The 25,414-nt window shown below is 33.1% G+C and overlaps 1 protein-coding gene across 1 annotated transcript in view; it reads right to left on the reverse strand.

The window, feature by feature from the left end:
* Positions 1–25,414, reverse strand: part of CNTNAP2 (contactin associated protein 2) — a 2,126,697-nt gene that overhangs the window by 1,701,642 nt on the left and 399,641 nt on the right. The gene's annotated exons all lie outside the window — the stretch shown is intronic.

Here is a 25,414-nt window from a genome sequence, read left to right on the forward strand (position 1 = left end):
CTTCATCTGATGAAAGAGAAAGAGAGAGAGAAAGTGAAAGAGAGAGAAGGGAAGGGAAGGGAAGGGAAGAGAAGGGAAGGGAAGGGAAAGGAAGGGAAGGGAAGGGAAGGGAAAGGAAGGGAAGGGAAGGGAAGGGAAGGGTGCTATCCAGAGAAAGAAAGAGAAAGTACAAAACAGAGAGAGCCATCCAGATAGAGATACATAGACTGAGAGACAGAAATAGAGATAGAGAGACATAGATAGAAAGCCATGAGATTTGATTGGAAAGAGAAATTCATATATAGGCAAAAGCACAATATTCATTAACAATATTTTCTATAAAATATTTCAACAAAACATTCCATTAATCATTTTCCAATGTTGAAAATTATTGACTTCTTATTTTATTCTTATACTATTCAAATAAAACAAGAGATGCAATTATTAGAAGATGTGCTTTTCTATCTCAAATCCATATCAGAAAATCTGAAAAGAAAGCTAACATGAATTCGAATATGATAAGGATAATACTTCTACGAAATGTACAGTTTACTTATAATATGAGATATTTAAAATCATATAACCAAAGATTGGCCACTTTCAATAATTTTAATTAGATTTTTAATAAAAAGCTTTGAATGCATGTGGGAACTTCAGATTAAAATATTCTTTTAAATGAATTTAAAGGCCCAATAAATATCACAATGGATACACAACAATTCCTTTGATTGACTGTGATGAAACGATCTTAAAGCCTTTTACCACTCTAGTTACTTTTTCCCTTGACTATCTCTATATTGTCTATAAACTTCCTATGTGGTGCCCACAATGAAATATAATCCTCAACAAAGTAAAGAAGAAATCAGATTAGATTTTTTCTCTCTTGCTGAAAAGAAGGAAAAGAGCTGAGTTCCTCCTTTCTCATACTGATGAAATTTAGTTTTCAACTATCAGCATTATCATATGGATTTCTTATGGGCATGAGAGTATTCTATCTTATTTTTTAAGCAAAATAAAATTTCAGGCTTCTGTATGAACACTCTAAATTTCAAAACACATCACATTTAATTTCTGTCTTATCACATGCAATCTGAATAAAATAACATGTGCTGCATATTCAAGAGATGATCATAAAGTCTCTAAATGCCTCATTACTGTGTATATATTTACATTGGTAGGAATTATATCTGTTGTTTAAAATTGATCTACTTTTATTTCCTTTATATTTTTATATCCAAGATATGTAATGGAAGTAAACTTAAATAGGGGTAATATGTGTGTATTATCTGTTTAATGAGCACTTTAAACATCACCCCATAGAATTCACATGAAATCTGGACAAAAATAAATTATTTGGAAATAACACATTAACAAATGCATTTGAATAAAAGAGTCCCAGTGAAATTCCAGTACACCACAATGTTGGTGTCCAAATAATAATAATAACAAACAACCTCATTTTACATTCTACTATTTTCTCTAAAAGTGCAAATGAAAAAATCCAGGAACATAATTCAGACTGGCAATTATTTCAACATACTTTGGTCACTAGTGAGTTTTTTCCATATTAGTAAGTAGTTTATTATAAAATATCATCCACAGGACTAAAAGAATTTATGAAGTGTACAAGACTTACTAATAAGAAGTAAAAGGCACTGGAATAAACTTAAGCTGACTGCCTGTTTTCAAGGGCATTGTGAGATTTATATCAGAATATATATATATATATATATATATATATATATATATAGCACTTTGAAAAAATAAAAGTGCAATAAAAATGCTGGTTATCATTATTATTGTTGTCCTTAGCTTATTGTCACCTAGGCTACATTCCCATGGCTTTATTCCCCAAACCTTATGAGCTGCTGACCTTAAATAATGTGTATAGAATAATAAATGTGTAAGTTGATAGATGTTTAATAACCAAATGGTCCAAAAGGGTAAATAAAATGTACACATACTTTTAAGCTTATTCTGCATTATTAGCACATTATTAAGACTAAAAATAGAGAGATTGATTGATAACTCAATTAATTGTAATATTGCCTTTTTCTGAGGCCTAAATGCTGACACTGAAAATTTATCAATTCTTTCTCAAGAAGTGGTCAGAGGAGTGGTCAAGAAGAATTGCCTATTCATATGAAAAGGATATTTATTTAATTTTACTCATCACTAAGAGCCCACTATATATAAGGCACTATGCTATGTGTTTGAAGAACTGAAGTGTGAACAAAGTAGATGAGATTAGATTGTAATGATAAGGCTTTCTATCAATATTGTGTTAAGTAAGAAATTGGTAATGGAACTCTAAACAGCCTTAATTACTTATGTGGTAGAGAATTTTTCTTAATATTCATAAGTATTTCCATCTAATAAACTTTTTTTTCAGGATTCCATGTTTCAACAATACTATATACTCTTAGGAAAATAAGGAGGAAAGGGAAAAGAAAAAGAAGGAAATATGTATTCATATAATGTCTAATATGTAACAGTCATAATATCAAGTATCATTTCATTTAAACCTCAAAGCCAATCAATGAGGTAGGTATTGCTATTATCTACAGTTGAAAAAATTAAGGAAATAGGGATTAATTAAATAGCGAGAGTCACAAAACTAATAGGAATGAATTGAATAAGAATTGGATTGAATGAGTTGAAATGAATTGGAGGTAGGTCTTTCTGACTCCAGGCCCAGTGCTTTTTTTCATTGTGCCACATGGCTGCTGCAAACATGTGCAGTTACCTTGTTTATGACACAAATTTTCAGAATTATTACAACAGACACATTATAAATCACCATCTCTTCCATATTAGTTGAACCAAAAAAGAAAAATATTGAAAGAGATACTGTGTTTCAAAAATGTGTTCAATTATATGTTTGTTTTTTATTTTAAACACAATTCAACTTTAAAAATCATAGGGTTTAAAGCTGGAAACAAATTAAAAGTCATCTATTCCAAACCCTTTGTTTTGTAAATAAGCAATTTGAATCAAAGAGATGTTAAATACTTTTTTGCCAGACTCACACGAGTCTTGAAACCAATTCCTCTATGTATAAATCTAGTGCCCATTTGGTTGCTATTGATTGTCTTACTAAGTAATTTCTGTATAGGAAAATCAAGAGTTCATATTTTAGCAGGAAAGTAATAAGCACTTAATATCATTTGGTCTTAGAGAATAATTTCTTAATGCTGGTGTATTAATTTGTGCAAATAAAAAGGATGAAAGGGGTAGTTGCATCTATATAGTTAACTGAATCAAGTCAATTATGGCATGTCCAAATTATAGATCAATTAAAAAAAATTTTTATACTCTTCCCCCCCCCCCCTCTCTATATCTATCTATATATATATAGAGAGAGAGAGAGTGTGTGGGGGTGTGTGTGTGTGGGTGTGGGGGTGTGTGTAGTATAGTAAAAAAAAGTATTACAGAGTGCTTTACTCATAACAGCTCCATGAGGTAGGGAGGTCTGGTAATTGAATACTCATTTTATTGATAGGAATATGAAGCTCAAGGAGATGTATTAATTAACTTGTCTATGGATACACTGAGCCAAAACTCAAGCCTAAATCTCCTGCCTTCAAAAGTTATGCCTTTATCACTATACCATGATTCCATTCAGTTGTGTATTAGAATCTTTATTCCAAGATTATAATCAAATGAGTGTATTTGAAAATACTGTCTCATTTTAAAAGTTTCTGTGCCTTATTTACTGTGGCATGACAATAATACCATGTAGCAAAAGAAGTACTTATTCTTGTTTGCTCTTCTTTCAACATTTTTGATGTGACATCCTCAAAATATTACCAATGACCTTGGTCTTAGGTTGAATCATCAAAAGAGAAAAACATCCAGAATCCCTTACATTCCTGCATTAGATCATTATAACCTGACATAACATGACATTGCATATTTGATATCTCTTCTAGACAACTCTATAAACATTTTCAGAGAAGGTACCTACCTTCACTGGTAGAGGATGTTTCTTCATTGAGGAGTTCCTTACAGATGAAATCACAGTTCATTCCTAAGATTGGCACATACAAAAGGCTAAATGGCTTGATGCCCAGTTAAGTAAACTATGATTCCATAGTTATTCTCTACTGACAGAGTCAACTTTTGCTGGGCAGACACAGAGAGTAATGAAAATAATTCTGTGAATAATTAGAATATTCTCTCTTATTTGACAAAAATTGCTGGCAATATTGGAAAATAATATGTCAGAAATTTAGCATAGAGCCCATATCATCATAAAGTCAAAATGGTTTTAGGCACAAAGGTTGATAATATAAACAAATTAGGAGTGCAAAGGATAATTAAACTATCAGATATTTGGAGAAGGGAAGAATTTAAGGCCAAAGAAGAACTAAAGAATATTATGAAATTCAAAATGGATAATTTTGATTATATTATATTAAAAAGTTTTTTTGCATAAATAAAATCAGTGCATTCAAGATTAGAAGGGAAACAAAGCTGGAGGTGGGAGGGGATGATGGCCAGTGTTTCCAATAACAGCCTCATTTCTAAAATTAAAAAAAAAGTACTCTCTAATGGTACAGAGGCCATTCAAAGCAATACTATTTCACAAATGAAATTTACTTCAGGTTCCTTTGGAAACCACATGATTCCTATATTCATCTTTTTCTCCTATACAAAAAAGCTGCAGGAAAACCAAAATGTATTCCTTCTATCTGTATAAACATTGTCTCAATGGGCTGTCTACTCAACATAATCCTGAAATTTTTATCTGCCATACAAGAGAAGACATCTATTTGAAATGTTTTATTCTATTAGAATCCAGAGGTATGAAAGAGTTTAGAGAAGAAAAGGTTTACAGAACTTTCTAAGTTGTCTGACCTAGTCCTAAGAAGTATTTGTTTCAATATTTATTTAGTTTATGATTAAAATGCTAGTTGCTATTATCAATAACCTGTCTTTGGTTTTGGAGAAATTAATGTTTGTGCATTTTATCCATAAATGATCCCTTTAAAATTCCTTGACAGATTCTTTTCCCTTTTGACTTCTATACATTTCTGGTCTACCATGAAAAGATTATCAAAGGTGAGCTGGGAAGGCAGCTTATGTAGTCATGAGACATATTGCAAAGAAAAAAATGATATTGATATTTGTTCCATCTAAACTTGAGTGGAAAATCTAATGTAAAGGGATTCAAATAATTCCAGATGAACTTGAAAGTCAGTGAAATTATTATTCATATTATTTTCCAGACAAGTCCAAAAACAAAAATAGGAGAAACCCTAAAGGCTCTAAATCAGTAGCATGGAACCAAACTTCACAACCTGAAATGTGGTGAATTTTTCAATTTTATCCTTGAGGAATACCTAACTTCTCAGATGACAAAATCATCACTGAGGAATAGGTCAGTCAATGCTCAAGGAATACATGATAAACACAATGGAAATCATGATAGACATTTAGTCAAACATGAACACTTTAAATCTATGTCTCTTTTTATCTCCTTCCCAACCTACTATCTTTCTCTCTGTCTCTGTCTTTGTCTGTCTGTCTGACATTAAAGTACAGGACATCCAACCCTGTTCTCAGACCTGCAAGTTCAAGATCAGGCTTTTGTAATTCACTATGGATTTATGCAGAGCTAGAAAATGCATCTCTTCAGGGCTAGGAGATCATTATATACTTCAACAGCAATACTATATGATGACCAATTCTGATGGACCTGGCCATCCTCAGCAATGAGATGAACCAAACCAGTTCCAAGGAAGCAATAATGAACTGAACCAGCTATGCCCAGTGAAAGAACTCTGGGAGATGACTAAGAACCATTACATTGAATTCCCAATCCCTATATTTTTGCCTGCCAGCATTTTGGATTTCCTTCACAGGCTAATTGTATAATATTTCAGTTTGATTCTTTTTGTACAGCAAAATAACAGTTTGATCATGTATATTTATTGTGTATCTAATTTATACTTTGATATATTTAACATCTACTGGTCATCCTGCCATCTAGTGAAAGAGGTGGGGGGAAGGAAGGGAAAAATTGGAACAAAAGGTTTGGCAATTGTCAATGCTGTAAAAATACCCATTATATTAAAAAGAAAGAAAGAAAGAAAGAAAATGCATCTCTTTTTCATATTCAATTTTACCCCTCTTTTTTTCTCCTTCTATTTCCCACCACCATTAAAGTAGTCAAGAGTATATTCTCTCCTTGGCTTAACTGGAGAAAAAAGACCCAATGCTGTTCACTTTGAAACTGAAGAATGAAGAGGACTAATTGCTTCTTCACTCAAAGACAGAAGAAATCTCTCAAGAGGAAAATAAAAACAATTTTAAAAATCTTAGAAGGTTTCACACTACACTATACTCCAAATATATAGGAAAAACAGTTTTTTTCTTACTTAGGTTGTAGCATAGTTTGAATCTCATTATAATTATTTATAAGCTTTAGGAAACATTACATACTTTTTTTTGGAAAACCTATATTGGATATGTGTGTGAATGTTTTCTTTGAAAAAGGAATTAAATTTTACAAACAATTCAAGCCAAATATATTATCTGTTCTGGTAGAGTAGAAAGAGTCTATAAAATGGATACATTTTCTCCTAATGAAAATCCACTGTATAGTTACATAATTTTATTAAAGGGAAACAACCCTAGAAACTAACCATTTTGTAAAAAAATGCATTTCTAGAGGTTATTTGTAACATTAAAGGAATGGCTTGAGAAAACAGAAAGAAAAGAACATTTTTGGTTCTTTCAGGATTGTATCTTTGTAGTATTTCGCCCTGTTTCTAAATACATTTTAATAGAATACTTTTTTTCTGTTTATGGAAAACAGAAACATATTTTAAATAAATAAGCGTTATTCTATTAATTTGAATCTTTAGACTTCAGGTAAATATGATTTAGTTTTTAATGAAAGCAATCTGTGGCTATTTAGAGTATTGTTTGGACATTTAATTACTGTTTGAGAATCTTTACTAGATAATTTTACTTAGCCATATTCAGAAGGCATATAATTTGTCTACTGTTTACATTGGAGTAATCATTGCATCAGAAATATTTCTCCTAGATGAAAGAGAACAAGGCTACCTCTTTCTAGGGCTACTTAAGTCTAGGAAAAAAATACCTAAAAGATTTAATTGTTGTATGAAAAATGTGCTTGTTTGATATGTCGACTGTTTTGTTTCTATAGCTCTGACTGATTTGCCTAATTTTTCTGTTGATTAAATTGACTAGTTATTCTGCTACTTCTTGGATAAACCTGTATGTAGCTACACTTGTCAAGTCTCAACCTTTCAGTTGATACAAGCCTTTCTGACATGTCCCAAGAGCTTTTAGAAATTAATGGTATCTGGGGCAGCTAAGTGGTGCAGTGGATAGAGCACCAGCCCTGAAATCAGGAAGACCCGAGTTCAAATATGACCTCAGGTACTTAACACTTCCTAGCAATGTGACTCTAGGTCATTTAATTCCATTTGCTTCAAAAAAAAAAAAAAAGAAAAGAAAAGAAAAGAAAAAAAAAATGGATATCAATTTGCCATTTGGTGTAGTGAATAATCATTGTTTTAGATGGACTCAAACAGTAAATTTAGTTTTCCAAAGCTATTCACTCCTGAGAAGTAGCTTACAGTTTTCAGGAATCATTCATTTTTTTTTTCTTCAGTTGTCTTCATTTCCTATTTCCTAATTGTTAAAAATGTGGCTTGATGGGAAAAAATTTGGCCAGATCTAATACAAAGCTCAAATTCTTCCCACAAAAGATATTTCATTTAGCCATTGTCAAACTAGTTAATTTTCTGTCTTTAGTAAAACTAAACACATTAAAATTGAGGTGCTGGTAGCAAACTTGGGAGAGATGACACTTGGACATACTAGTGTGGGTTTTAAAAGAGAAGATAAAATTTTGGATTTCTGTGTCACTGCAAAAAAAAAAAAAGTAGGTGAAGCAATGGAAGAGAATGGGATTTTCAACAAAGAGAACAGCAAAAAGGAAAAAAAAATGAAAATCAAATACAGAATCAAGGATTAAGGAAAAGGCTACTGAGCTGTCAGAAGAGGCAGAATAGAAGTAGAGAAGTAACAGGAGATCTAGGGTGTAATATTCTTCTCTAAATATAATCTTCTCTTGTTGGGGTTTCCTTGGTGTCTCTGGAGGCAGCCTTAGTTTCAGTTCAGAGTAATTACCCCAAATGCAACCAGATATTAAAGTCCATATCCTTTATTGTTTCCTTCAAAGTCTTGTCTCCTTCCTGGGGCCTGGTTAGCTTTCTTAGAGGTCTATCTGTAGTCTTGGTTCCAAGAATTTAAGCGGCTTTAACTGGCTTCTGAATCTCCTTAACTGAATCCTGGCTGAGGCTCTTTGAGCTTCTAGTGGGCTTGTCCTTTTTGGCCCTGACAACTACTCCTTATATGTTCCACACTGAATATACACCAGTCATTATATGACTAGGAAGCCAGTATTTGTTGTAGGATTAAATCAATGCTAAACTAGATTTAACCACTGTCTCCTCAATTCCACTTACTTAGCACCTTGTAAGAATCCTAACATCAGAGAAATGTCATTTCTAAGATGAAGGGAAGAGAGATTATGTAGGTAGAGGAAGCAGGTCAGAATGTTGAATATTAGAGAAAGGTTAAGAAGGGTGTGGCCTGTGAGAGGTAATAGGTTTAGTGTTACATGGATAATTATCTGAACTCTGACAGTCATTTCCACAGTTTTTGGATGTAGAAGCAAATTAGAAGGAGAAAAGGAGAAAATAGTTGATAAGGGAATGGACACTGAATAATAGATAACTTTTAAAATATAATTTTATTATTATTTTTAACATTACCAAAATTTCCAAATGCTATGGTTAATTCTGTTTTTTCAGAAGTAGATAATATTTTGCCACAAGTTAACGTCATATTCTCACTAAAGTTTCCTTAATTCTTAACCAAAAGCAGTAGAGGAATGTGAACAACCACATATAAGTATATATTGTTATTTTTTTCATATAGGCAAAATGAAGTTCTGAGAAATAATCAAATGACTTTCAACAGTATCTCCCCACATCTAAGGAGCTTGGATTATATATAGCTTTTCCTTTCAAGAGCATTTTTCAGGGTTAGTTAAATTAATTTATAATAAGAATATTTACTGGGACTATGATGTCATTGATATGCAAAACTCACAAATTAGGATGCTCCTTCTATCAATGCAGCTTAAGGTCTTGAGTAGTTGCTTAAAATAGAATAAGATTAATTGATTTGTTCAGAGTCAATAACTAAGTTGGGATAGATCTTGAACTCAAGCCTTTCTAGTTTTGAAGATAGCTATTAATCTATTATATCAAGGTGACTCTTTTAAATGAGATTCTTATTTATATATATTGTTTAATTTATATATAAATAACCCTGCAGACACAATTAAAATTATTTTGCTCTTCCCTGATATCATTTGTAATGATACATTTTGATAGGAGACACAACTTAGATCTCAGTTAAGGAGGATGCAAATAATAAAATCAAGTAGATTTATAACACACTTTTAGAAACAGAGTATGAATGACTCCACAGTTAGTTATATTCTCTCATATTCAGCTATATAAGCCATTCTCTATTGTGTCCTGCTTTCTAGAGCCCCCACACTGGGGTGATTAAAATATACCTTCCTAGTGGAGAAGTGGATGAGGCAGAAATGGATTTCATTTATTTCAAGAATTTTTTATAATGTAACAAAAACAACACTGTGCACGTGGGACCACATAAACAACTTGCTATTGTATGTAGTTTGCCACCTGGTATCATTCTGCTTCAATATCAACAGGGGTTGTCACTGCCCCTTGACTTCTCAGGAAGGCCGAGAGCTCTTAGGGGAGATGGGGAGCCAAACCAGACACTGTTAATAGGTTCCCTCTGGGCTAAATGATCTTATGCCTTACCCAGAGTTTCCCTACTGACTGTGATCCAACAATTCTCTGTTTCATTTTTTTCAGCAAACTTTCTTTTAGAATTTGTTGCTATACCTAAGTAGCAACATATATGTATATATATATATATATATATATATATATATATATATATATATATACCCCCACACACACACATACATACATACATATCTTTACTTATATATACATATGATCAATTCTATTTTATTACAATTTCTTTTTTTTATTTTTCTCCTTTTCTCTATGTCTAGTGTCAATAACTAGCTATCACTAACCAGTTTATTAAATTACTTATATATTTCTTTTGATCTCCACTGTCTATCCTTCTTCCCAAGAATGTATTCCAAGGGCAAAAATACTCAAATCCATTTAAATACTGTTTCTGCCCAGACATCTTTACCAGATCCCCTTTTCAATGTAGTTAAGATTTCTTTTTTAGACATTTAAAGCTCTCTACATTCTGGTACTACTCTACATTTCCAGCCTAAAGTTTTATCTTTCTGTCCATCCTCCAACTCAACTAAACTGCCTTCATTCCTTTGAAACTTACAAATGATTCAAGCCCTTCTGTACTTTTGCTCACATTTTTCCCTATTACCAAAATAACTTCTATTTTCTTTTTCCCTTTTAAATTTCCTTTTTATGTTTTAAGTTTCCCATCTCTCATGAAACTTTCCTTGACCCCCTGATCAGTATTAATCTTTTCTCTCAGACTTCAAAAATTGTATTACTTTGAGCTTTCTAACATACTTATGCCATGATCTAATATATTATAGTTATGTGTTTTTTTAAATACTTCATGAGAAGGCAGAGACAAGATGGCAGAAAGTAGATAGAACTTTGCCAGAGCTCTTGCTGGCTTCCCTCAAAAATCAAAAAGAGCTCTGAAAATAAATAAATTTTATGGAAATAGAGAAGAACAGAACCCAAACTCTGAGGACATTAAAAGTAAAATAGCTCCAGATGAATTCTCAAAGGGGTTATGAATTGGTGTCCAACTCAAAAGGTTCTTTTGGAAGAATTCAAAAAGGAGCTTAAAAGAGAGTAAGAAGAAAAATTAGAGAAAGAGAGATTTGCAGGAGAGTTTGGAAAACACAGAAATTAATTAAAGAAAACAACTCCTTAAAAATGCATTGGATGAAATGGAAATATATATACTAAATAATGGTGAAATGGAAACACACACACACACACACACACACACACACAATGAAGAAAACAACTTGTTGGAAAAGTGGGTAAAGAAAGCAGCTCTTTGAAAAATAGGACTGGTGATCCAGCAAAAGAACTATGGAAAGTGAATATAAATCAACACTGGCTATGTTCACTTCTCTTTTCTCTCTTTTTTTTTTCCTCTCCCACTTTTTTTTCCCCTTTTGCTCTGATTTCTCTCTCCCAACATAATTAATAAAGAAACATGTATTAAAAAATGATTTTAGGGCAGATAGGTAGTGCAGTGGATAGGGCATCAGCCCTGAAGTCAGGAGAATTCAAGTTCAAATCTGGCCTCAGATGCTTAATACTTCCTTTCTGTGTGACCCTAGGCAAGTCACTTAACTACAATTGCCTCAGCAAAACAAAACAAAACAAAACAAACTATGGTATCCCTTGTAACCCAAATGTGGGTAACAAGGCTTCCAGTTCACATATAAGCACTCACATTAATTAATGTCTATAAATAGAAAATGGCCTCTATTTTATTCCATAGAAAATTCAGAAATGCAGAATGCTAGATTCCATAACAGATGGAGAAAATACTTGGGATACTTCAAAGTTTCTCAGAAGTTAAAAAACAAATAGAAAAGCTACTTGAGAAATTCAAACAGATATAAAAAATAAATACTATATGATAGTTCCCTTCAGGAAAAAGGGAACCCATGTTAACATTATGGCATTATTCCTAAAACTGTGATGAATACCAAACTCTTATAGAGTAAGACAGGTAGAGTAATATACTCTGTTTTTTTGGATTCCTCCTGAAAGGACATATTTTGGTGTTGTTGAATGAGCAGTATCTTTCCTATCATGAATTTTTTTTTTTTTTAGAAAATAAATGAAAGGAGGCTTTTTTCAAGCTCCTGCTATCTTGGCCCCATGTTGGGGCTTTAATTCTTACTGTATCTTTACTTAAAAGAGACTTCCTGAACATATGCTCCTTTGTCCAAAGGAATACTCCCTCTATTCTCTAATCTTTCATCTCTTTTTATATTGGTTCCTTCGTTGCTACCAAAAACTCATGCATTAGTCTCCGTCTTTAAAATGAAAAATAACCCTCATTAGAATAGACTTAACATCTTCATTAGTTCAGAGCTTTTGTTTTACCTCTCTCTTTTCTTTTTGGACAAATTCCATGAATAAAGCCCTTATGTTCATTGCTTTTATGTCCTTTCCCTAAGTCACTTCTAAACCCACTATAACCTGGCTTCTACTTTTGTCAACAAATTAAAATGGCTATTTCTAAAATTTCTAAAATTCCTATGATTATTCAAATATAAAATCTAATGGTTTCTCTGTCCTGCAGACACTTTGGTGGGGCAGCTAGATGGTACAATAGATAGAGTATCAGCACTCAAGTCAAGAGAACCTTAGTGCAAATTTGACCTTAGACACTTTCTAGCTGTGTGTCTCTAGGCAAGTCACTTAACCCCATTTGCCTCAGCCAAAAAAAAAAAAAAAAAAAAAAAAAGCATAATTGGCCAAAAATGAAAAAAGGTTAAAAAGCTAAGAGAAGAAAATAATTCACTAAAAATAATAATTGGACAAATGGAAGTGAATGGATTAATGAGACATCCAGAATCAATCAAACAAAACAGAAAAAAGAGAAGAGAGAAGAAGCAATATAAAATATTTTACTGGAAAAACAACTAATGGGAAAATACATCCTGAAAAAAAAAAAAAAAAAAAAAACTAGGAATTGTTGAGCTACATGAAAATCACAATGAAAAAAGGAACCTGGACAACATCTTTCAAGAAATTATAAATGAGCACTGTCCTAATAGTCTAGAAGCAGAGGGTAAAATAGCTATTGAACGAATCTACTGATCTCCCCTTGAAAGAGAATGAAAACTCCAAGGAATATTTTAGTTAAATTCCAGAATTATCAGATCAAGGAGAAAATACTGCAGCAGCCAGAAGGGAAAAAATAAATCAAATATTGCAGAGCCACAATCAGGATTACCCAGGAGCTAGCAACTTTAAAAGATCAAAGGGGCTGGAATATGATATTCCAAAGAGTAAAAGAGCTGGTTCTACAGTCAAGAATCAACTATCCAGTATGTTGGATGAAATGAACAAAATGAATGGATGAAACAAACAAACAAACAAACAAAAAATGCTAGAAACAACTGATAATTTCATCCAAGAGAATGAAATAGTGACACAAGATACCAAAAATTATGAGATGCAGCCAAAGCAGTCCTTATCTCTAGATGCTTACATGATTAAAATAGAGAAAAGGGAGATCACTGAATTAAGCATGAAACTAAAGAAGCTAGGGGGGGGGGAAACAAATAAAAAACTATTTTTTATTAAATACCAAGTTAAAAATTAAAAATTATGAAACTCAAAGGAGAGATCAATAAAATTGAAACTAAGAAAACTATTGAACTAATAAACAAAACTGAGCTGGCATTATGAAAAAAACAATAAAATAGATAAATTTTTTGCTAACTTTATTAGAAAAAGTAAAGAAGAAAAACAAATCAGCAATGAAATGAAAAGAGTGAATTTTCCACCAATAAAGAGGAAATTAAGGAATACCCAACTGTGTGCCAGCAAGTCTGATAATCTAAGTAAAATAAAGAAATACTTTCAAAAATAAAGATTATCCAGATTAACAGGAGAAAAAATAAATTACTTAAATAATCTCATTTTAGAAAAAAAGAAATTGAACAAGTTATTAATGAACACCCTAAGGAAAAACACCCAGGGACAATTGGATTTACAAGTGAATTCTGCTAAACATTTTATAAACAACTAATACCAGTACTATACAAAGTATTAAAAAGCAGTGCTACCAAATTCCTTTTTTTTTTTTTTTGACATGGTATGGTACTGATACCTAAACCAGAAAGGACCTACTCAGAGAAAGCAATTTGTAGACTAATTTTCTTAATGAATAATGATTCAAAAACCTTAAATAAAATATTAGCAAAGAGATTATAGCAAAATATCACCAGGATAATATACTATGAGAAAGTAGGATTTATACTATAAATTCAGACTGGTTCAACATCAGAAAAAAGTAGTAACACATTTGACTATATTAATAATCATGCTAACAAATAATATGATTATATCATTAGATACAGAAAGAGATCTGACAAAATATGACATTCATTCCTATTAAAACATGCTAGAGCACATAGAATCAAATGGAGTTTTCCTTAAAATGGTAATCTATCTAAAACCATCAAGAAGAATCATATAATGGGGATTTATGAGATGCATACTCAACAAGATAAAACAGGAAACAAGGAGGCCTACTATCATCAATAATATTCAATATTGTATTAGAAATGCTAGTTTTAGCAGTAAGAGAAGAAAAGGAATTGAAGTCATTGAAGTAGGTAAGGAGGTAACACAATTATCACTCTTTGCACATTATTTAATAATATCTTTAGAGAATTCTAGAAAATTAACTAAAAATTACAAGAAAAAAATACAAGGAAAAAATAACAATTTTAGCAGTTTCAGTATGTAAAATAAACTCACATAAATCATTGACATTTTTATGTCTCCCACAGTGAGAATTACAAAGAGAAATTCCATTTAAAATAACTGTAGTTAACTAAAAATATTTGGGAGTCTACCTGCGAAGACAAATCCAGGAATTACATGAACACAGTAACAAAGCATTTTCCACACAAAGAAAGTTATAAACAACTGGAAGAATATCAAGGGCTGATGGGTAAGCAGAGCTAATATAATAAAAGTGACAATTCAATTTATTCATTGGCATATCAATCAAATTTCCAAGAAATTATTTTATAAAATTATAAAAAATAATAACAAAATACATTTGGAAAAAAAAAAAGGAAGAATTTTGAAGGAATTAATGAAAAAAAATGCAAAGGTAGCCTAACTGTACTAGACTTAAAACTATATTATAAAGCAGCAGTCATCAAAACCATCTGGTACTGGTTATGAAATAGAGTAGTGGATCAATGTTCAGAAGACAGTCAATGACTATATTAATGTAGTGTTTGATAAATCCAAAGACTGGGATAACCAATTTACTATTTGGCAAAAATTGCTGGGAAGAATAGAAAACGGTATGACAGAAGTTAGGCACTGACCTACACCTAACACTCTATCCCGACATAGACATAAAGAGTGATAGTATAAGCATATTGGAAGAACAAGGGATAGAATACCTCTCAGATCCTTTTAGAAGGAAGCAATATAAGATCCATGTACTGTATTCATAATGTACTTAGGAACAATATGAAATGCAAAATGGATAATTTTGGTTATATTAAATGAAAAAGTTTTTGTATAAACAAAACCAATGCAGACAAAATTAGAAGGGAAGCAGAAATCTGCAGAAAATGTTTTTACATCCAAGGGTTCCAGTAAGGATCTCATTTCTAAAATATAAGAGAATTAGATCAAATTTATAAGAATTCAATCTATTCTTCAATTAATAAATGGTCAAAGGATATGAACAATTTTTAGATGAAGAATTTAAATCTATTTCTACTCATATAAAAATGTTCTATATCACAATTGATTAGAGAAATGCAAATTAAGAGAACTCTGAGGTACCACTTCATACCTCTCAGATTGGCTAAGATGACAGGAAGAAATAATAAATGTTGGAAGCATATGGGAAAACTGATACCAATATATTGTTGGTGGAGTTGTGAACTGATCCAACTTTCTGGAGAGCAATTTGGAACTATATCCAAAGGCCTATCAAACTGTGCATACCCTTAGATCCAACAGTGACTCTACTGTTTCTGTATCCCAAAGAGATCATAAAAAGGAAGAAAGGACCCACGGTGTGCAAAAATGTTTGTAGTGGCCCTTTTTGTAGTGGCAAGGAAATGGAAACTATGTGGATATCCATCAGTTGGGAATGAATGAATAAGTTATGATATATGATTATATGATATATAATATAAAGGAAAATTATAGTTGTATCAGAAATGATCAGCAAGCTGATTTTAGTTAGTCCTGGAGAGACTTACACATAGTGATGCTAAGTGAAGTGAGTAGAACCAAAAGTACAATGAAAAATAGCAACAAAATTATGTGATGGTTAATTGTGATAGACTTTTTTTTTAAAAGCAATGAGAAGATTCTGGTCAATTCCAATAGACTTGTGATGAAAGAGTCATCTGCATCCAGAGAAAAGACTATGAGGACTGAATGTGGATCACAATCTAGTATTTTCACCTTTGTTGTTGTTGTTGTTTGCTTGTTTGTTTTTTCTTTCTCATTTTCCCCCTATTGAGACGATTTTCTTCTTCAGCATGATAAATGATAAATATATTTAGAAAAAATGCACATGTTTAACCTATACTGGATTACTTTCTGTCTAGGGGGCAGAGAAGGAGTAAAATTTGGAAGACAAAGTTTGTTGAAAACTATCTTTGCTTGTATTTTGAAAAACAAAAAGCTTTTATAAAAATAAAATACTTCATAAAGTTAGATAAGACTGTCTTATCTAAATCTTCAGTGTCTATCACTACCTAAGGAACTGCTATGTACAGATTAAGTCTATATTAACTGCTTGTTGTACTTAATTATACTACCAACTAATACTTGTACATCTATTTGCAGATTTTTTCCTTGAATTTTTTATCCAGATTTAGATCTTAATTTGACATAGTAAAACAAATTTTGTATTTTATATTTTTTATCCTTTAAGAATAAAATCCTTTTAATCATATGTTGTAGAGTGTGGTGAGCTTTTTCTTCTCAAAACGCAGCCAGGTGATAAAAGTTCAGATCTTTTATTATTTCCAATATAGCCCGGTTAGCTTAGAGGCCTATCTCTCTGCTTGGTTCCAAGAGCTCTCTCCAAATGTCTTTAAATCCAAAGGTCTGGTCCTTCAGCCTCTGCCTCTGCTGTCTTCGGCCTCCAGCCAGCTCCAGTCTTCATGTCATTCCGGTGAAATCTCGACTTGTAGCGTCTTCCTCTCTGAAGAACACTTCTGCCACCAGCCAGCCAAGTGGAAAATATTCTGCCTTGCCTCGGAGAGAGGGCTTCTGGCGTAACTCTACTGAAATCTGACCGAGAGCTTCTGTCTGTTTCTTTTATCCAAGAGGGAGGAATTGTGGGATACGAGAGAGAGGGATTATGGGTTTTCTCCCATAGTGCTCTCTGGCCCAACGAGCTTCAAGGGAGGTGTGAACTCATTGAACTTAGTTCTACTTAGTACCTTGTTTCAGGTTCTGCCCAAAACATCTTCTTGTAAGATTAGATCAACTCTAATTAGTTAGCAGTTAGTAAGGATTCCAACATCTCCCCCTTTCTTTTGTTTTAAAACATAGGGGGTTTCTGAAGGGGTACACATAAATCCATCAATATGGGCCAGAACTTTGTAACAGATATACATGGTATACATAAATCCATCAATATGGGAGGCATTATACATAATTTACAAAAGCACACAGCAATATAACACAGGCTAGTGGTAATGTAACAAATAACATGAATCAACATGAAAATTTAACTACTGCAAAAGTCTCATCAACAATCTTTCATCTCAAGAAATCCAATGATTCTTGCAATTGCTTAAAATACATAAGCACATAGTAATATAACACAGGCTAGTAGTAATGTAACAACATAAATCAACCTGAAAATTTACAAATGTCCATAAGTCCTAGAAATAGTCCATAAGGAATCCATTGTCCATTAGTTCATGCGCCAGGAATCTAATAATTCCTGTAAGCTCTGAAGTACTGCAAAAAGTCTCATCAACAATTTTTCATCTCAGGGAATCCAGTGATTCTTGCTGGTTTTTCAGGAACTGAAAGCTGAAGATTTTAAAGTTCTTTTGACAGTCTCATTGTTAGCCATCTGATTCCTTTTCCACCTGTGGAAATATAAGCAGATCCTCTTCCCCAAGCAGTTAACCTATCTAATTCTCTTCTGTTTACCACTTTTGGGATTTCTTCTCATCATCTGGTAATTACATTGGAGTTGTTTGCATTGGATATTGTCTTGTTGTCTTAAAAGGCCTGTATTCTCCCCAACTGTAATCCTGATTGCTTTTCTGTTGGTTGATGACATCAGAGTACTGAATTTCTAAAGTCTCTCTGGGTGTAACCTCAGCTGCTATCATGCCCCACCTGTCCTTTGATTGATACTTTAGAGCTGGGCCCTGCCTCTCATTCCTCTGGGTCAATATACATTTAGAGACCCAGTGAAAGCCTCCGTTACATTTTGGACATGGGGTTTTGGGTTTTCTCTCACCCTGTCTTCTCATTGTATCTCTGTATCTACAATGAGCTCTCAAATGTCCAATTTTTCGGCACTGAAAACATCGACGAGTTTCTCTAGAATTCCTCTGCCAAGAAGGACCTTGTCTTTCCATGTTCATCATAGTCTGGGCATAATAAGCATTTGTGCCTACTGTGGCACAGCGTCTAATGATTTCTTCTAAAGGAGCATTTTTGTCTAGCCGCCATATAATTCTCTTGCAAATCTCATTGGCATTTTCCTTAGCCAAATGTCTAGTCATTATTTCTGTTGCTGCATTGTCTCCAATGGTTCTTATTACAGCTGTTTGTAAACGTCCCACAAAATCTGCAAAAGGTTCATTGGGACCTTGCTCTATTTTTGTGAAAACATTATTTCCATCTTTCTGTCCAGGGAGAGAATTCCAAGCTTTTATTGCAGCCTTAGAAATTTGCTCATACATTGTTATGGGATAATAAATCTGTTCTGAACTCTCTGCATACTGACCTTCACCAGCTAGTTGGTCAAAAGTGATTTGTACAACAGCTCCTGTTTGCCTATTGCGTCCCAAATTAAAAGGAGTGTATTTTCTCTCTTTTTGACCTGAGGAGTTGAGCTCTTCAATCACAGGATATGCATTTATAAAATCAGATATATCTTCTCCTTCATTTTTTGCTTTAATTAATGCTTTTTCTAATCTTGTCAAATTCTGCTTTACAGGAGAAGCTGACTGTGTTTCTGTCTCTCTCCCTCCCCCTTGTTCTACCCATGAAGGGTTAATTGCAGGGGGAGGGTCATGAGATGTGGAATCACCTAATTCCTCCTTCTGTGAAGTATCATACTCAGAATTGTAATTAACTCCATTCTCATCTGATTTGTCCTCCTTTTCACCTAGTAAAGTTGGCACTTCCTCCTGTACTTTCCTTTTCATCATTCTATCACTTAAATAACTTCTTATAGCCAATTGTATTACATTATATGTATTAATTATTGAGTTAGGCCCATTTTTATCATAGAATTGACAAAGATCCTCTCCAACCAATTTCCATTCATTTAGATCTAATTCCTTATCAAGAGAGAAACAAGGACATATGTCCTTTACAGTTTGTAAAAGTTCAGTGATTTGCTGTAAACTTATAATTAAACCTTGGCTTTCCATAATTTTGACAATGCTCTCTAAACATTTTCCTTGAACAGAAACAGAATGTTTTCTAAATATCTGTCCCATCTTAGCTGAAATTCTACTTTAACTCTTCTAACAAAATTTCTTTGTTGCACTCACCCTAATTTCTGGGTTGATGAGTCTTTTCCACTGGATCAGGATCAGAGGCTTTTCCACTTGAATCAGGATCGTAGCTTTTCCACTGAAATCCACTGAGGGGTCTGTTTGTCCCACGTTCAGGGCGCCAAAATGTGGTGAGCTTTTTCTTCTCAAAACGCAGCCAGGTGATAAAAGTTCAGATCTTTTATTATTTCCAATATAGCCCGGTTAGCTTAGAGGCCTATCTCTCTGCTTGGTTCCAAGAGCTCTCTCCAAATGTCTTTAAATCCAAAGGTCTGGTCCTTCAGCCTCTGCCTCTGCTGTCTTCGGCCTCCAGCCAGCTCCAGTCTTCATGTCATTCCGGTGAAATCTCGACTTGTAGCGTCTTCCTCTCTGAAGAACACTTCTGCCACCAGCCAGCCAAGTGGAAAATATTCTGCCTTGCCTCGGAGAGAGGGCTTCTGGCGTAACTCTACTGAAATCTGACCGAGAGCTTCTGTCTGTTTCTTTTATCCAAGAGGGAGGAATTGTGGGATACGAGAGAGAGGGATTATGGGTTTTCTCCCATAGTGCTCTCTGGCCCAACGAGCTTCAAGGGAGGTGTGAACTCATTGAACTTAGTTCTACTTAGTACCTTGTTTCAGGTTCTGCCCAAAACATCTTCTTGTAAGATTAGATCAACTCTAATTAGTTAGCAGTTAGTAAGGATTCCAACAGTAGAGAAAATGGATAAAAATCTATGTGCTATGAGTGTGGAAGAAACACCTCAAAAAAGAAACTAAAATTCAAAGAAAGGGAGCTACGACATATATAAATACATCCTTAGTCAGCATTTTATTCAACGGTAGGAAAACCCTACAAATTTTATAGAGTAGGAAGACTCTGTTGTCTTTGAGACTTTTTATTCAAATTAAATGGTTTTATGTGATTGACTAGTAAGGAAATGTCTTGACCAGAAAAAAACCAAAAAAACAAAAACAACAAAAAAAAAACCAACTGATTTTAGAAACTCCTTAAGGAAACAAAGTTAAAAAGCAACAGTTCTAAGTTTAAGACATTGTCCTTCCAAGTCATCTGACATTCTGTCCCTATTCTTCAACCTCCTAAATAAAGAATTTGGTTAGGTTTTGATTTGTCACTTTCAATATTGTTTCAAGCCTTTGTAAAGCCCTATATATCTCTGTGTGTATATGTGTGTATTTGTTATTGTTGTTGTTCTGTGGAATTGCTATCTACCACACTACTGTCCATAAACTTAGACTAATTGAGATTTGGTACTTTCCACTTTGCTTCTTTTTTCTTACTGATCACTAATCAAAGGACAACAGAAAGGTTTTAAATTTGCAGGAATATTCTAAACAATAAGGTGGTGCAATGCATAGAGTACTGAACTTGGAATTAGGAAGGTTCATCTTTTGAAGAAATTAAAGCCATCTATACTTACATGAAAATGTGCTCAAAATCACAGTTTCTCAGAAAGTGAAAATTAAAACAGCTCTGAAGAATCACTTTACAACTATCAGTTTGGGATAAAATAACAAGAAAAAATAAAGATAAATATTTGAAGGAATGTGGAAAACTTGGGACACTAAGATATTGTTGTTGGAGTTGTAAATTGATCCAACCACTCTGGAGAATAATTTAGAATTATGCCCAAAGGATTATCACACTGTGCATACCTTTTTATCCAGCAGTGCCACTACTGGATCTATTGTCCTAAAGAGATAATAAAGCGGGAGAAAAAATCCACATGTGCCAAAATGTTTGCAATGGCAAAGAATTGAAAAATGAGTGGATATCTATCAATTAGGGAATGGCTAAATAAGTTATAGTATAAGAATGGAATGGAATATTATTGTTCTATAGGAAATTATGAACAAACTGATTTCAGGAAAGCCTGAAAAGGGTTATATGAACTGATGCTGAGTGAAGCAAACACAACAAGAAAAACATTGTCCACAGCAACAAGATTGTGGGATGGTCAATTATGATAGATTTGGCTCTTCTCAGCCATTCAGTGATCCTAGACAATTCCGCCAAACAGTGGATGGAAAATTCCATACACATTCAGAGAGAGAACTATGAAGATGGAATACAATTTAAAAGTGTAGTATTTTAATATTTTTCCTTGTTTTTTTCATGTTATTTTTCCCTTTTAGTCTGTTTTTCTCCCGCAATGTGACTCATATGTATATATGTAAAAAAATGTTCATGTAAAACCTAAAAAATAGAAAAAAAGAATGAAATGATGAACAGGGATAGTTTCAGAAAAGCTTGGAAAAACTTACATGTATTGATGCTGAGTGAAATGAGCAGAATGAAAAAAAAAAACATTGCACACACTATTATGCAAGAGTGTATGATGATCACTATGATAAATTTAACTCTTCTTAGCAATTCCGTGACCCAAGGCAATTTCAATAAATTTTGGGAGAAAAATGCCAAAGGCATCCAGAGAAAGAACTATGGAGACTAATGTGAATCAAAGCATGCTATTTTCATCTTTTTCTCTTTTGTTTTTTTTTTTCCTTTTTCAAGGTTTTCCTTTTTGTTCTGATTTTTCTCTCTCAACATGACATAAAATATGTTAAAAATGAATGTACATAGATAACCTAAGAAATAAAATTTATAATAAAAAAGGTCATCTTCTTGAATTTAAATCCAGCCTCAGACATTAGTTGTGTGATCATGGACCAATCACTTAACCTTATTTGCCTCAATTTTCTCATTCGTAAAATCTGATGGAGAAGGAAATGACAAACCATGTCAGTATCTCCGCCAAGAAAACTCCAAAAAAGACAACTGAGAATCAGATGCTATTGAAACAACTCAAAAACCAAAAAAAAAAAAAAAAAGGCTTCTAGCTCCTCTAGGTTCAGTAATTCCTTACACAAACTGTAATGGGCTGAGGCTTGAGTTGAAGCACTGAGGTCTCAAGCATGTGAGGCTAAATAGTAATTGGACTATACTCTATTAATATATATGCTTGGAGAAAGAATGGCCCCGCCCACTCTTTGTGCAAATCCTGATGTGTTGTATAGGAAATGATGTTTTTGGTGGGTGGAGGCAGGGGGGTGTTAAGGGAAGCAGAAGGAGAGACTGCTGGCTGGCAGCTTGACACAGCTGCTCACATTGCTATTGCCCCGGCCCTTCATCTCCAATCCCCTCTGCTGGCTGGCTTCCTGTCGCAGCTGCCCATATTGCTATTGCAATCCTTTTTCACCTCTTCACTTTAATAAAGATTGAAAATTTTTCCCTTAACCTGAATTCCTGACTCCGACTGATTTTAAGTACGTGGTCATCACAACAAACCACAATATTTTAGAACTGAACTCTAAACAGAGAAGACTAGTCACTTAAAAACATTGAGTTTTAAAGAGAAAAAATGAGCTTTAAAGCTTGTCAAGCATGTAACATATATAATCTCATTTAAGCCCTAGAAACAACCCTGGGAGATGAGGAAATTACGATTCAGAAAATTCCAGTGAATTTCTCATGGAAATAAAGTGACAGAAGCAAGATCTGAATTCTTATTCTTGGGTGCTTTCTGTTACTAACAGTTTCTTATGAAATAGTTTCTTCTGCTAATTCATAGAATTGAAAGGGATCTTAAAGGTCATTTAGTCCCCAATTTCTTAAAATATGGTTTGTGGCTCCATATGCTAACTGAATGTATGGGTCACAAATAATGATTTGTTATCAATAAAAATTGATTGTGTATACCTATTTTATATACCTATGTACACAGATTTATATATAATTTTATCAGGTAAAAAGTGGTAATGAGTGGGAAAAGTTTAAGATTCTCTGACTAGCCTAACTTTCTACTTAAAGTAAGAATTTCTTTTTAATAATAATGCTAATGTGCTCCTTCAATTTCTTTTAAAAAACTTTCAAGTTTTGAGAGATCACTAATCATTTGTGCAATCTCTTCCTTTCCTGGAGAGTGATGATTAATAAAGTTGTTTTTAATTCAGAAATAGTATTTAAATTCATAGAACTAAAAATGTTATTCTGCTTATTTTTTTATTTTATGTCACTTGGCACTTAAGTATGGTATTGTGAAATCCTTAGTCAGGGATCATGGATTACAATGAGTTCAATTAATTATTGGATAGCTGGGATCACTAAAGCTTTCCCTTAATTAATGGTACACATTCTATATTCATTTGAATATTTGATTAGAATTTTCAATACAGAACAAAATTATACTGAATGAAAGTCTAAGTAAAATGCTTACATAAACTCAAAACAATGCTAAGGAATCATGTATAAGCATCTTTGTTGAAAAATATACCAACAATTTTTCCATTCCATTGTTCTGTGAAGAACATTTTATTATTTGTTTTACATCTTTTATACATTTATTTTCCTCATGTTGTGCCACATCTAGTTTCCCTAATTGTCCTATTTAGTTACTCTGCCTCAGGTTATAACCTTTCCCTCTTAATGTTTGATGAGATAAAGGTCTACCTCAGTTGCTCTGGCCCAAAACCCCCGGCTATAATCATTCCCACTTAAATGGTTAATGAGATAAAGGTTTTATATCTTTATGTTATAGTCATTCCTTCTTAATGTTTGACAAGATAAAGGTTTGTCCATTTTAGATGTCATTAGAATATCAGTAATCTCTCCAGTTCCTCCCTCCATTGTGTCACCCTAGGTGCCTCCCCCCATTAGGTTATCCCCATCCAGGTACCTCCCCCATTATGTCATTGTTCTTGTTATTGTATAAAAAAGCTTGTTCTGTTACATAATGCTGGATTCTTTGAGATGATAATCTTTGGTCCCAGTATATCTTTCCATTTAATAAACTATTAAATTGGTCTCTAACCTATGTCTTGCTCAGTTTCTCCGGCATTACACTCATAGATACTTTTCTTCTTTCAGTGCCAGTTGTTAAGCAGATGGTTTTACATCAACTGCTTTAAATTATTTTGTCATTAGTACATCATATTTTTATCCACTGATGTTTTATTGTGATTCTGCTTTTATTCTCAACATTATCGCTGGACTACAGCAAGCTATGTCCTTCTATTCTCCACTATTTCTAGCATTCTGTCCAAGTTCATGTTCATTGTTTCTATGATACTACCTATCCATTTCATCCTCTTCCAAACCCTTTTCCTTTTTTAAATTCAGTCTTTCAATGCCATATAACAGTGTGAGAGTGTTCCCCAAAGTTGTTGGAAATTTTTTTCAAGTAGAACATAATATCTAGGAAATTCTACCAAGTCAAAAAACAAAAGTGATTTGTTCATGAGTTAAGTGAAGGGCTATTATTCCATGTTCAGAATAAGTTTGAAGAAAGTAATCAGCAAAAACATAATAATTAGCCACAAGCTGATGGTGATTATTTTTCTATCCATAGTCAATTTATGAAGCTATCTAGTAAAGTGTGATTAAAATATCTAATAAGGTCTGATAAGGCTACAGTATGCAAGAGTGGAAAGGATATTCAAGATGACAAATCACTTTAAAATATTTTCTTATGTTTTATATATTACTTCACAAATTTGTTTTCTTTTTTGTTTTGGTTGTTTATAAAGGACAAACTGTAGGTGGTAAATATTTTACTATATATTATAATATATTTGTATCTCTTCCTGCTAGCTCTACATATCTGTCTGGATATCCAGTAGGATTCTGAAAATCAATATCTTTAAAATGAAAGTAGAATATCCACCATGCATTTTGAATTATTTTTTGTGTAAGGTACAATATTTGAACTGGGAGATCCAGATGATCTCTTTCAAAGGACTCACTGACACAAAGTAGCAGAACTGTATTGCAATATATTACTAATCTATATGCTTGTGCAGTACGGAAAGGAATGTAAGCACT

Source organism: Antechinus flavipes, chromosome 5, assembly GCF_016432865.1.
Source record: "Antechinus flavipes isolate AdamAnt ecotype Samford, QLD, Australia chromosome 5, AdamAnt_v2, whole genome shotgun sequence".
Lineage (NCBI taxonomy): Eukaryota > Metazoa > Chordata > Mammalia > Dasyuromorphia > Dasyuridae > Antechinus > Antechinus flavipes.